This window comes from Mus musculus, chromosome 2 (assembly GCF_000001635.26).
Source record: "Mus musculus strain C57BL/6J chromosome 2, GRCm38.p6 C57BL/6J".
Lineage (NCBI taxonomy): Eukaryota > Metazoa > Chordata > Mammalia > Rodentia > Muridae > Mus > Mus musculus.
The window spans coordinates 45572334-45585612 of NC_000068.7; the positions used below are offsets into that span (position 1 = coordinate 45572334).

General features: G+C 37.8%; 1 long non-coding RNA gene across 1 annotated transcript; it reads left to right on the forward strand.

The window, feature by feature from the left end:
- The first annotated feature begins 376 nt into the window (after window positions 1-376).
- Gm30848 lies at window positions 377-12092 on the forward strand. The gene is made up of 3 exons (XR_374345.3): window positions 377-741; window positions 6681-6748; window positions 8850-12092. It is a non-coding gene; the product is annotated as a predicted gene, 30848 (long non-coding RNA).
- The last annotated feature ends 1187 nt before the right edge of the window (window positions 12093-13279 follow it).

A 13279-nucleotide genomic window follows, 5' to 3' on the forward strand; every position in this document is an offset into this window, starting at 1 on the left:
TAAAATTCTTTTCGATCCTTGTACTTCTTACTGTGGCTTTCACATATCATGTAGTAGGCAATCATTTTATGAGTTAGGTTGAATCATCTCCATTGGTAGCTCCTATTTACATAAGACACTAGGAAATTATTCAAATCATGGACTCATCTTGTTTGCATAGACAAAGATAGTATACCAGGCTCCCTCCATTATATTACCTCATTAAGCTTCATTCATCAGACATGGGTTAAACACCTAATAATTACAGGTTACCATGTTACTCTGTCCTAGAAATAGGACCAAATATAATTACATAATCATGTATCTGAAACATTTGTAATTATATACATCTCACATACTTAAAATAAATTTCTAAAATAAAATAATTATACTAACTTGGTATCAGTTACATCTTGTCTAAATAAATTCAAAATACTCATGTTTGTTTAACCTCATGTAAATGCTGATAGCGACTTAGTCCTTCCACCTGGGCTAAGTAGATACTGAGGTATTGATCTTCTTCAATAACTTTTCCAAATTCACAAGAGATAAAAATTTTGTTTCTTTTCAGCACTTTGGTTTCTTTCTTTCTTTCTTTCTTTCTTTCTTTCTTTCTTTCTTTCTTTCTTTCTTTCTTTCTTTCTTTCTTTCTTTTTTGTTTCAGACTCTTCGATAATAGCTGTTTCCTAGGACTGCTCATAAACAGAAGAAGAAATGTAGCTGAGGTCTCAGGAACAGCAAACAATTGTGGAAAATCATGAGGTAATATTGTCCTTGCAACATTTCCGGCCTACTTTTCAGGACCCAGGGGACTCAGATAAGCATTAGATGCGTGTCCAAAACAAACCACAGAGGTCTGTAAGCCACTGTGCACCCATAGTACAACCTTTTTTTCACAAGCAATTAACTTAATAGAGTATATTTCTTTTCCATGATTAAAAACCTTAGAACATGAAAGAAGTACCTGGGTTTGTGGGGTCTGACAATTTGCTGTCTTAGTTCAAAACTCCAGGCAGAGTTGCGTTCATAAAATGACCACACTGTGATATGTAAGCCAAAGGACATAAGCAGTGCATCATGGGAAGAAAGTTTATTTTTGTTATTCTTTTGAAAGCTTCAGCTGGTATAGAAAACAGACCCTTTGAGCTAGATCAACAGTTGTGCAGGTAGACTTCCTACTTTGGGAAAAGAACTGGTCTTTAGCTTTCGGGAATCGAGCCGAGCAGATGTGAAAAGTTCAACCAAAGGAAGAACAGATTAAATGCACTTTTGTGGTTGAAAAACCAAAACAGATGTTTTTATTAAGCCACAAAAACCTGAGATCACTTAAATAGCACTAGGTGTCTGAATTTTCAATTTGTGTTTGAAATAATTAAAGCATTAAAGCCATAAAAACTAGTGTGTGCCCCCTAAACTCTTAATCTTTGAATTAAGGAGTTTTCATACTAATGAAAAAACATGAGAACCAACTAGGAAAGTAACATTGCTGTCATTATGCTTCTTATCTGAAAATGGAAAAAAAAGTGTCTGAAATTTAAAACAAAACCTTTTAGAGATTTTTATTATTTTATTCAAATATATTTTGAAAACATAGTCATTAAATGATGTTTCAAACTCTTACCAGAACATTCCTGAAGAGTGAAGATTACTGTTGCTACAAGGTCAACATGAATGAGAAGGATAAAGTCATAGAGCAGAATGAAGATAATGCTAGTATATGAATTCACAGGCTATTGATCAATTTACTGGAATACTTCCCTGCTCATGACAGCCTCTACCATGGGAGATTAAATGTGTGGGAAACAAATTCAAGTCACATGAAGATGTACCTACTAACTCACATATAATTGTGGTTCTGTCTGTTTTAACATTAACAGTCCACTCCTCTACTTCAATCCAAAAGGTTAAAAGTCCAACTTAAAGTAATTAAGAGAGAGAGATAGACAGATACAGACAGAGAGTCACACACACACACACACACACACACACACACACACACACACACAGAATCAGAGACAGTGAGACCAGAGAGATTTGTCTCATGGTTAGAAGACTTTGATCATTAATCTAGATACAATTTTCACTTTGGGCCAAGCGGGATGTATTTAGCTAGAATGGACTTTAAAGATGCAGTTTTTTACTTTTATTTGGAAAAATGACTGTTGCATGATGTGGGGTGATTTAGGAGAGAGCTGGGAGCATGCTAAGCTTCTCGGTCATGTAATAATTGAGTACTGGGAGTAGAAGAATCTCTAATGGTTATCCGTTCTCATTGGAAGGATCTTCTTCTCCACTGTAACTCTAAAATTGGGAAATGAATGAGGGTGACTTCCAAGTTGTCTGGGGATTTTTTTTTAATTGCACATCATTTTCTTTTTATATACACATTTCAAAAGTTTCTGAGTTTTTTCTGGCTCCCAGCCCTCATTTCGCCATTCTGCCCTGACCTCCTTGAGAATTAAACTCTTTATTTTATTTTATTTTATTTTATTTTATTTTATTTTATTTTATTTTATTTTATTTTATTTTATTTTTCTTAACACCTCTGTGGATATGACCACTGCTTCACTTAAGCAACCTAGAAAATGGCCAGACTGTTATGTCTTCTATAGTTTATGAAAGAATGCAAAACCTCATATGTGTTATACACCTATATTATAAAAACAAAAAGTTATTACAACTGATTTCCTTGTTTTTTATGTTTTTAAGATATGATTATTAGAACAGTTAGGATGACTTTATATAATCTACATTTATTGGTTATATACTGTTTTGATTGATTAGTTGTATATGGTGATAGATAATGTTAGAAATATTTGATTGATTAGGGAAAATAAGACATCCTTACATATAGTGAGAAGATTCTTGAATTACAGATGACTTTATTTAAAAATAGGCATGGTGGCACAAACCTTTAATCCCAGCACTTGGTATGCAGAGGCAGGTGGATTTCTGATTTCGAGGCCAGCCTGGTCTACAGAGTGAGTGCCAGGACAGCCAGAGCTATACAGAGAAACCCTGTCTTGAAAAACCAAACCAAAACAACAACAACAAAAAAAGGTTGTTACCAATTTTTTTTTTCTGTTTTCTATTTTACTTTTATTATTTTAATCCTGGCCACAGTTTCTGTTCCCTCTACTCTTCCCCTTCCAACACACACACACACACACACACACACACACACACACACACACACACAGACACACACACACACACACACACACACACACACTCACACAGAGCACACTAATTTACTCTACCATTTCTCTTCAGAAAAGGGCAGGTCTCCATATATATCAACCTGCCATGACATATCAAGTTGCAGTAAGACTGGGTACCTCCTTTTTTTTTAAAATATTTTTTATTACATATTTTCCTCAATTACGTTTCCAATGCTATCTAAAAAGTCCCCCATACCCTCCCACCCCCCACTTCCCTACTCACCCATTCCCATTTTTTTGGCCCTGGCGTTCCCCTGTACTGGTTCTATTAAGGCTTGACAAATCAATCCAGTAGGTAGAAAAGAGTCCCAAAGAAAGATAACAGAATAACAGACAACTCTTGCTGCCACTGTGAGGAGTCCAACAAGAAGATCAAGCTACACAACTGTAAGATACATGCAGAAGAGTCTAGGTCAGGCCCATGCAGGCTCTCTAGTTGGAAATTCAGTCTCTGTGAGCACATACAAGCTCAAGTTGTTGTTTCTGTGAGCTTTATTGTGGTGTTCTTGACCCTTCTGTCTTCTACACTCCTCCTTCCTCTTCTTCCAAGGGATTCCCCAAGCTCCACTTTAAATTTGGCTGTGAGTCTGCATCTGTTTCCATCAGTTGTTGGGCAAAGCCTCATTGATGGCAATTGAGCAAGATGCCACTCTATGAGTATATCAGAATATCATCAGTATTCATTTCATTGATTTTTTTCTTTTTTCTATTCTTTTTAAATTTATTTTTTTAACTTATTTTCTTTACATCCCACTCACTGGCCCCTGATGGCCACCTCCTCCCACAACCCTTCCCCCATCCTTCCTTCCCTTCTCCTCTGAGTGGGTGTTGTTTTCCCTGGGTATACCCCAACTCTGGCACATAAAGTCTAAGTGAGGCTAGGCACTTCCTCTCCCACTGAGGACATACAAGACATCCCAGCTAGAAGAACAGACAGGCAAGAGTTTTTGGGATAGCCCTGGCTCCAGTTGTTCAGGGTTCACATGAAGACCAAGCTATACATCTGCTACATATGTGTGGGAAGCCTAGGTCCAGTCTATGTATATTCTTTGGTTGGTGGTTTAGTCTCTGAGAGACCCAAGGGTCTAGGTTAGTTGATTCTGTTGGTCTTTCTGTGGAGTTCCTATCCCCTTTGGGGCCTGCAATCCTTCTTCTTATTCTTTTGTACGAGCCCCCAAGCTCCATCCTCTGTTGGCTGTGAGTGTCTATATTTATCTTAGTCAGGTGCGGGGTGAATCCTCTCAAGGATAACATGCTCCTGTCTGCAAGCATAACAGAGTATCATTAATAGTGTCAGGGACAATTGTTTGCTCATGGGATGGGTCTCAAGTTTGGCCAGTTATTGGTTAGCCATTTCATTAGTTTCTGCTCTAGCTCCTGTGTCTGCATTTCTTGTAGACAGGACAAACTTTCAGTTGAAAGTTTTGTTCGTATGTTGGTGTCTTTATCATTCTGCCTGGCTACAGAAGGTGGACACTTTGGGTTCCATATCCCCAATGTAGTGAGTCATAGCTAAGGTTACCCCATTGATTCTTGGGCACCTCCCTTATCTCTGGTCTCTATCTCATCCTGAAGATGTCCCCCCACCTCATCATCTCCATTAGTTGTAGATTTTCATGGTCATCTAGCTTTCCCCACACCTGATCCTGAGCCTCTATTCCTTTCCCCATACCCTTCCTTCCCAGTTCCCTCCTCTCCTCTGCCTCTTATGACTATTTTATTCTTCCTTCTAAAAAAAACCACAGGTGCTAACCTAGACTACTATACCCAGCAAAACTCTCAGTCACCATAGATGGAAAAAACAAGATATTTCAAGACAAATCCAATTCAAGCAATATCTATCCTACATACAGAAAATACTAGAAAGAAAATTTCAAGTCAGGAAGAATAACTTCATTAAGGAAAACACTGGAAATAAGTAGTTCCATTCCAGCAAATACACACACACACACACACACACACACACACACACACACACACACACACACACAGAAACACCACCAATATCAAAATAACAGGAAATACCAAACACTGGTCATTAATATCTCTCACCGTCAATGGACATAACCCCCCCCCCAAAAAAAAAGACAAATGCTAACAGAATGGCTGCGAAAACAAGATTCATCCTTCTTGTGCATACAAGAAACACACCTTAGCTATAAAGGTAGACATTACCTCAGACTAAAGGGTTGGAAAAAGTTTTCCAAACAAACAGACCCTAGAAGCAAGCTGGAATAGCCATTCTATCATATAATAAAACAGACTTTCAACCAAGTTTAATCAAAAGAGACAGGAAAGGACATTTCATAGTCATCAAAGAAAAGTCTACCAAGATGATATCTCAATTCTGGACAATATGCCCCAAATACAAGGGCATCTACATTTGTAAAAGAAGCACTGCTAAAGCTTAAATTGCACATCCAACCCCACACAATAATAGTGGGAGCCTTCAATGCCCAACATTCACCAATTGACAGGACATTCAGACAAAAACTAAACAGAAATAATGAAACTAACAGACATTATGAATCAAGTGGACCTAGCAGACATCATGATTCATTCTTTCCTGGGTCAGCTTCTGGTTCCTGGCCTTCTGACCAATGTCAGGAGATGGCATGAGAGGAATCTCATGGCATGAGTCTCAAACTGGACCTATTATTGGTTGGCCACCCCCACAATTTCTGTGCCATCTTTACCTCAGCACACCTAGTAGGTAGGGCTAATTGTAGGTTGAAAGTTTTGTTTGGGTTGGTACCCCAATCCCTTCACTGGAAGTCTTGTCTGGTTACAGGCTGGTCCAGGATTTGTACCCCCCATTTCTAGAAGTCTTAGCTAGGGTAACTCTCAAGGATTCCTGGAAGCTTCTGTTGCACTAGGTTTGTAGTTCATCTCAGAGATGTGTCCCATCCCTGATTCCAGGATTACTTTGGTCTCTCTCACTACTCCCTTCCTCCATCAGGCAAGTCAACAAAGCAAGCATCTCTGTATGTTCACTAAATGGATAGTGGTAGAGACTAGAGATAGTACTTCTGCTATGTGAGGCGACATCCAATCCTGGCCTTCAAATATATAAAAAGAGTAATTATCTTAGAAGGGGTAAGTTACCATCTCCAAGTAAACTGCACACATGCAAAACTTAAATAAAATAAAATACATTTTAAAAAGGTTCCTAAAAAATATTTTCTCTATTTGAAGTAAATTGTTTTTCACTAGCCTCTTATACCCTTCAAAGGTTTACAGCACTGGTGCTGTTGCTCTTTGGTTCATACTCAATCCATGGTCTTTATTAAATATGAATTTTGTTATTTGTGCTCTTAACTAGCTGACTTACAACTTCATTTTTGGTTTTTATTAAATGTAAGTTTTATTGCAATCTCAATTCTAGATTATTGAGATGTGTTTGTATATTTATACTATATTGGCAAATGCTATCTCTCTTCCATTTTCATGTTACTTTATCTTTCTGTCTCCCTCTCTCAGCATCAACTACTACATCTTCAAAAACTGAGCAAATCTGAAGAACTACAATATATGTTTCTATGTATCAGGTGAGCAATATCTCAATGAGCAATAATCAAATGGCTATAGTTCCTTTTATATGAGATGAATTTAACTTTTATAGTCTTTGCAGAATACAACAAAGTGATAGAAGAATTGAAAGAGGTGGGGAGAAATAGACAATAGCAAATCAATGCCCCTTGGTTTCAATTCTTGCTGTGTTCCTACTTTTCATGTTGATTTGGACATTTAGTCAAGCTGAGTGTATATCTTGTTTTTAAGATTTGTTTTCATATTTTTAATGTAGTTCTCAAGAATCCAAGCTGCTTAATATAATGTATAAACATAGACAAAATGCTTCTTTTCATACTGTTGTAAAAACTCACTTTTACTAGTATTACTGAGACACTTTAAAAAAATTTCAAGGGCAATTTTGACTTCAAATTATTTTTATGCTACAAATAAGATGTGAAAATTTCAGCAAGACATAACTATACCATGACTGAACAACAGCAGCAAATCCCTACTTTAAATGTGAGTATGTAATATGTAATTTCACATGGAAATCAGAATGTATTTTTATTGTTTATTAATCTCCTAAGCCAGTAACTTTCTCACAAAATAGTTGTTATTGAAATCTGACTTATTACCTTGGATAATTTTTGTTAGCTGCTAGCGACTTTTTTCTTATATTTGTGGACAGAATTTTTTTTTTTCTTAAGCCACTTAACTTCTGCTGTTTTCCTGAGTCCTTTAATGAATGAATAGATATTCTCATAGACTTTCAGTATTTCAGTATGGAAGTGCGGGCAGGGTGAAAGAGACAAAATTGGAGGCCTTTCATTAAAAGAAAAAAAAATAAAAAGAAAAAAAGAAGAAACAAAAACAAAACAAAAACAAAAACAAAACAAAAAAAAATCCTTATCAGGCTTTTCAGGCCCCATGATAGAACAGTAGGAAAAATTAAAAATACCTATCATATCCTAGTCTATTATCAAGAGAGTCTATTTTATATGTGCTGTCTAGTGTAAGCAGGGAAGTCCTAGAAGCAATGGGGAACATACAAATTACTCCCTATTCAAGCTGGAGTTTCAAGGACCGTTTATAAGGCACCCATGCCTGTCTTCATGCCTGCTGCCTGATTTATGTGTCCTTTTATAGTGCTCCGGGCAATTTAAATATACAGCCAGAGTTGAGGACAAATGAACCTTAGTCCATCTGGATGAGGTGTGGAGCCTTGGTTTACTGGGTGTTCACCGAGGCTCGTCTTCCCAAACAGTGGAACCTACTAGACTCTTCCCTTTGCTCTGACTGTGGAAACAGTCAAGGAAGTCGGAAGAATTAATGATTATTTTATTAATACTAATATTATTATTATTGTTAAGCTGTAGGAGCAGCTAGCACATTCTAACCCTGAGGCTCTTTCTCTACTTCTTACCATTAGGCTTTAGAATTCTTACAAGTCATTTAAAGAAGGAAAGATCGTACACCGGGAACCTGTCCCTAAACTTTACCTCCAGTGTTTATTTAGTTTATTTAGTTATTAATTTTCTGGGTCCAGTTGCATTATTAGTTTAGGTAAAAGTGAATACATTTTGTGGTACCTATGAATAGATAATTCAAATAATTTAGGTAATTAACTAGAGTTACCCCTTCAAAGTCAGCCTGGCGATAATATCATTAAAGGTACACAGGTAACTGGAAGCTGGAGTTTTCAGCATTGCACTTCTTGGGCTGGGTAATTGCCTCTTTCCCCATCCTGTCTTTCTAATTTGCTATGCAAACAAAACCAAAACAAACCAAAAAATAAAATGAAAAGAACAAAAAGCAACTTCTTGGCTTGATTTTTTTTTTGTCAATGTATGTATCAATACTTAAAAGACAGAACTGTTAAGGTGATAGCAATTCAAGATAGGACAGTGCAATTCAAAACACACCAAAAAGATAACAGATTTAGTGAAATTGACATATGTTAGTGATTATGCAATCATTCATTTCCCACAGATTTCTTTTTATAGGAAACTTTGGAAAATCCCAGAAGAACTGACCGAGTCACTTAAACCACAACAGGTTTCTTTCAACATCAAAACCATGAGTAGGAGTGGGAGAGGAATAATTTAGCTTTTTCTTTCTTTTTTTTTTTTTCTTAAGGACAAGGACAGCCTGGTTCTGACTGTGCAAAGCTGCGGCTTTGCCTCCAGTGGATGCCTTTGGAGCAGCAGATCTGACTTCCTCCTCCAACCAAGGAGTCCTAAAAACATCCAAGCAAAGGAAGCATATTTTCCCCATGACATGAGAAAGGGCCACAGAGATCTAAATGAAAACGGACATTTCACCCGAGTGACTGTTTGTATCTCACCTTGGCTGTGTGCCTAATTCAACAGGCACTTAGGTGGCTGAAGAGGGAATTTTTCGTTACCATGAATCCAGCCCCGGGTTGGACAGAGAGCCTTTTGACAGCAGGCCGAGTTCCTTGTGCTCGCTGGCAAAATGACCACATTTCTCTTCCAGTTGTTGTAGGGGTTTGAAAAAATCCCTCACTTCCTGGCAAAAGTTTTCTTTCTCCAGGAGATAAAGGCAAGGCTTCTTCCGCCTACCCATAGAATACTTCTATCACCTCAGAAACAGTTTTCAGCAAGGCAGGGTTGCTTGAACACTCATGTTAGCTCTCCACGGACTCTCGACAGCTGGCTGATGACCAAAGAGTCTCAGGGAAGTACTCCCTTCTCTGATTGTCCATGTCAGTGGGAGTCTGCGGGCTGTCATCAGAAAGTTCATCTTACATGTATGACTATGGGGCCTGTGTGTGTTCAAATATATATGTCTGAGGTATGGGCAGAGTGCCTAGTTTGAAGCTTTTATGCATACTCAAGAACCATGACTGAGAAGGCCAGAGCAGAATGAAGGTAACACTCACTCTTTTGTTGCTCCCTAGGAAGTACCATGACTTCTTTGGTGATGGGAGTCTAGTGTAGCAATATAGACATACCACTGCCTTATTCAGAAATAGACAACACAACTTACCCTGGTGGCAAAATGAATCAACACAATCCTTCTCAGTGACATTTTAGCAAAGTAAGTTGAGAACTTTAAAATGCCATATCTCTACTTTGGAATTGTTTTTAAGTTTAAACAACACAAAATACAGTGTAGACACTGTAGTTTAAAATAGGATGTCCTGGTGAGTTTTGTTCAACTGGACACGAATCAGAGTCATTTGGGAAGAGCAAAACTCAGTTGAGAAAATGCCCACAGCAGATTGGTCTGTAGGACATTTGTTTGGATGGTGATTATTGTAGAAGGGCCCATCCGCTTATGGGCAGTGCTACCTCACCTGGACAGGTGGTCCTGGGAATATAAGAAAGCAGGCTGAGCAAGCCTTGGGGAGTAAGTGTAAGCCATGTTCTTCTAAGGCTTCTGTTTCAGTTTCTAGCTTCAGGTATCTGCTGCTAATGAAGGTGCAATACCAGAGTAGAAGCCTTGAAGGGGTCATCAAGAGAAGCTGAGAAGTGTTAGAGCCAGTGAACTGAGCCCAGTAGAGGCTATGTGTGAAGGTACAGTCCAGGTACAACAGAGACCCCTGCAATTTGGAGATGGCAGTAGCATGGGACAATGTTCAAACCTGCAGCAGGTGTGAAGGGTGGTTGGCCTGAGCCTATGAGAGAAGCTGTGTGTGCTGTCCATGGCAGAGCCAGAGTGCTGGATCAGCAGATCTGAGACCAAGAAGTCTGTCACTGAGGTATCCACTGTTGGTCTTTAGCTTTGCTCTGTTTTGAATGTAACTCTGCCCTGGTGCTTTCCTCTTGAAATGAAAAAGTATGTAACTTATCTTTGATTTTTACCTGAGCTTATTGTGGAGAGGCTTTGAACTCTGAAAGGAAGTTTGGATATTTATAAAAATATTCCACTTTCCTTTTTTCAGTTTTAACATTTTATTGGGTAAATGGTTTTAAAGGTGATAGCCATAGTGTCAAAACTACTACAATGTCTTTTCACAGACATACCTTACAGACCCACATAAACCTTTTCATATTTTTGTCCTTTTTTGTTCATTTTTAATATTTTAAAGCCATACATGTCATATAAAATGCCCACTTCCAATAAGTTCTTCAAACTAGTAAGCAATTCAGTGTGGAAGCGGGGAGGACCTTGTTATAATGAAGGGGTTTTAGATAAAGTGATTGAATTTTTAAAGACTGGGGAACTATTAGCAGTTGGAATGTTCCTTACATTGTGATACTGATACTAATATGAGAGGTTTGGAGATAAATAGAAAAGGAAATGTAATGTTAGTAGTATGTTTGAGTGTCAAGTTGACATGGGTTAAAGTGTCCTAGGTAGTTTTTTGGTAACTTGACATTTGCTGGAGTCATTTGAGAAAGAGGAATGTCAACTGAAGGAATGGTCCCAGTAAGTCACCCTGTAGGCAAGCCTGTGGGTCATTTTATTGATTAGTGTTTGATGTGGGAGGGTACTTCTTTATGTGTTGTTCCATGCCTAAGCAGATGGTCCTGAGGTGTGTAAGAAGGTGGGCTGAGCACGGTATCAGGAGAAGATCAGTAAACAGTGTTCCTCCATAGCGTCTGGTTCAGGCTTTGACTCCAGTTTTCTGGCTTGAATTTCTTCCCTAACTTTGCTCAGTGATAGATAGGACCTGTAAGCTGAAATTAATTCTCTCCTCCCAGAATTGCTTTAGTAATGGTATTTTATTACAGCAATAGAAACCACAACAAGACACAAGAGAGAAACCAGACAGGACAGAGGACCCAGAGACTTCCCAATGCTTTCTAAACCTTCCTATCAAGGTTATCATTAGTTTTTTAATAAGTCCTAACCCAAAGCCTGATTTGGTACAATGGATTGTACTGGAGTGCTATACTTTCTTTGTCCACATTTAGGTTGTGTATTTGATATGCTCTGTATTACGTGGCTGGCATTTTGGGGTGGGGGTACGGTCAAACCATTTTAGATGGAAGTTTTGGGTAAGGAATTCAGAAGAGTTACACCCAATCTGTTGCCTTCCACAAAGTAGACCTTTCTGGCTTCCTTGTTGATAAAAAGTTGTCTGTATGTTTATCTACAAAGTGGGCACCAGGATCCTGACCATGTAGGTTACTTGACCTTCTGAATTCAAAATAGTTGATATGACATGGGCAATAGTCTTATACATTTTGGGACTATAACTGGCTGGATCTCTTGTTTTTAATGTGCTGCTGTTTGTGCATCTGACTTTTAACATGGGTTGCTGAATTTGAAACTACTTAATAAAAAACTGCAAGGGAAATAAACAAAAATGTTTTACAACACAGTGGCTCAGGGTTCCTTTAATAGGATATTCTTCTGCACCCAGTGCAAAACCTTGTAAAAATTCAATAAATAATTGTTGGCTGAATTAATAAATGCATGATGCTCTTGGAACACTTTGTTAATGGTATAGAATTATATATAGTTAGAATTGGTAGTTATATTTAAATAATTCATGTGGATATTTCCTTAAATGGTATGATAAAAATGAGAGCTGTTGAAACAGCAGAGTAGATTTATTATCTTTTAAACTCTTTCTTTTCCCAACAAGTAAATCTCATGTTGCAAATATTAACTATGAAAGCATCATATAATATCTACCTGGTATCATAACCTCCTTAGAATTCAGACAGTGAACATTTATAATCCTAAGTAGGGACTATTTAAGGTAATGAGTTCTGAATAATATTTATTAACTATGTTTTAATGATCCATCCTTTTTTATTAAAAACATTAAAATCTTTTAGGAGTCACTTCATAAATGTAGTTTTAATTCTTTTACTATATTCATGGGCCACTGCTTTCTTAAGAAAAGAGATTAGGTGATTCCGGTTTAAAGAAACAAATTACTGTGCTAATCTTCAGGTATTTCTCTTTTTGATATGCAGTCGACTTTTCATTACTGTGCTACTGAACTATTTGCCAGGGATGGGCAATCTGGTGCTGAAGGGAGAAAGCCCAGAAAAAGACTAAATCTTCCAAAATAGTATAGAAAGTAGGCAGAGAGGCATGCCATTACACTACAGGTAACACATGTAACACAAGGACTTTTGGTAACATTTATAAACATAGTCTCAGGATTCTCAGAATTATAGACCTGTGTTTCTATGTGGCATGCAATGTTAAGTAACCAGGAACAACACAGCTACCCTGTTCTATAGCATAAAGTATTTAGTTTGACATTGAAGATTTTTGCCAAGTTGAGTTGCATTGCTCGCCTTGTTTCTGGCTTCAGTTCACAAGTTAGGATTGAGTAACACAAATGTCCCTATCTCTTGTGATAATCTGCTCTTACAGGATACTACTGATTTCTTGATGAGCCAGGTACATCACAATTAGCCATGCTCTGATTGTGTTCTGGCATTGTTCACAACCCCTCCGGATGCATTACTAGCATGGTCAGCACAGACTTTTGTGTGTGTAACCACAGTCGGGGCACTGAAGACCTTGCTAGGGTTTCCTTCTGCTACAGGAATGTTTTATAACCTGTCTCAACATTTGATCCTATAATGTGCTAGAAAATATAATGAAGTCTCGGTGGGTTCTTTAAATATTTC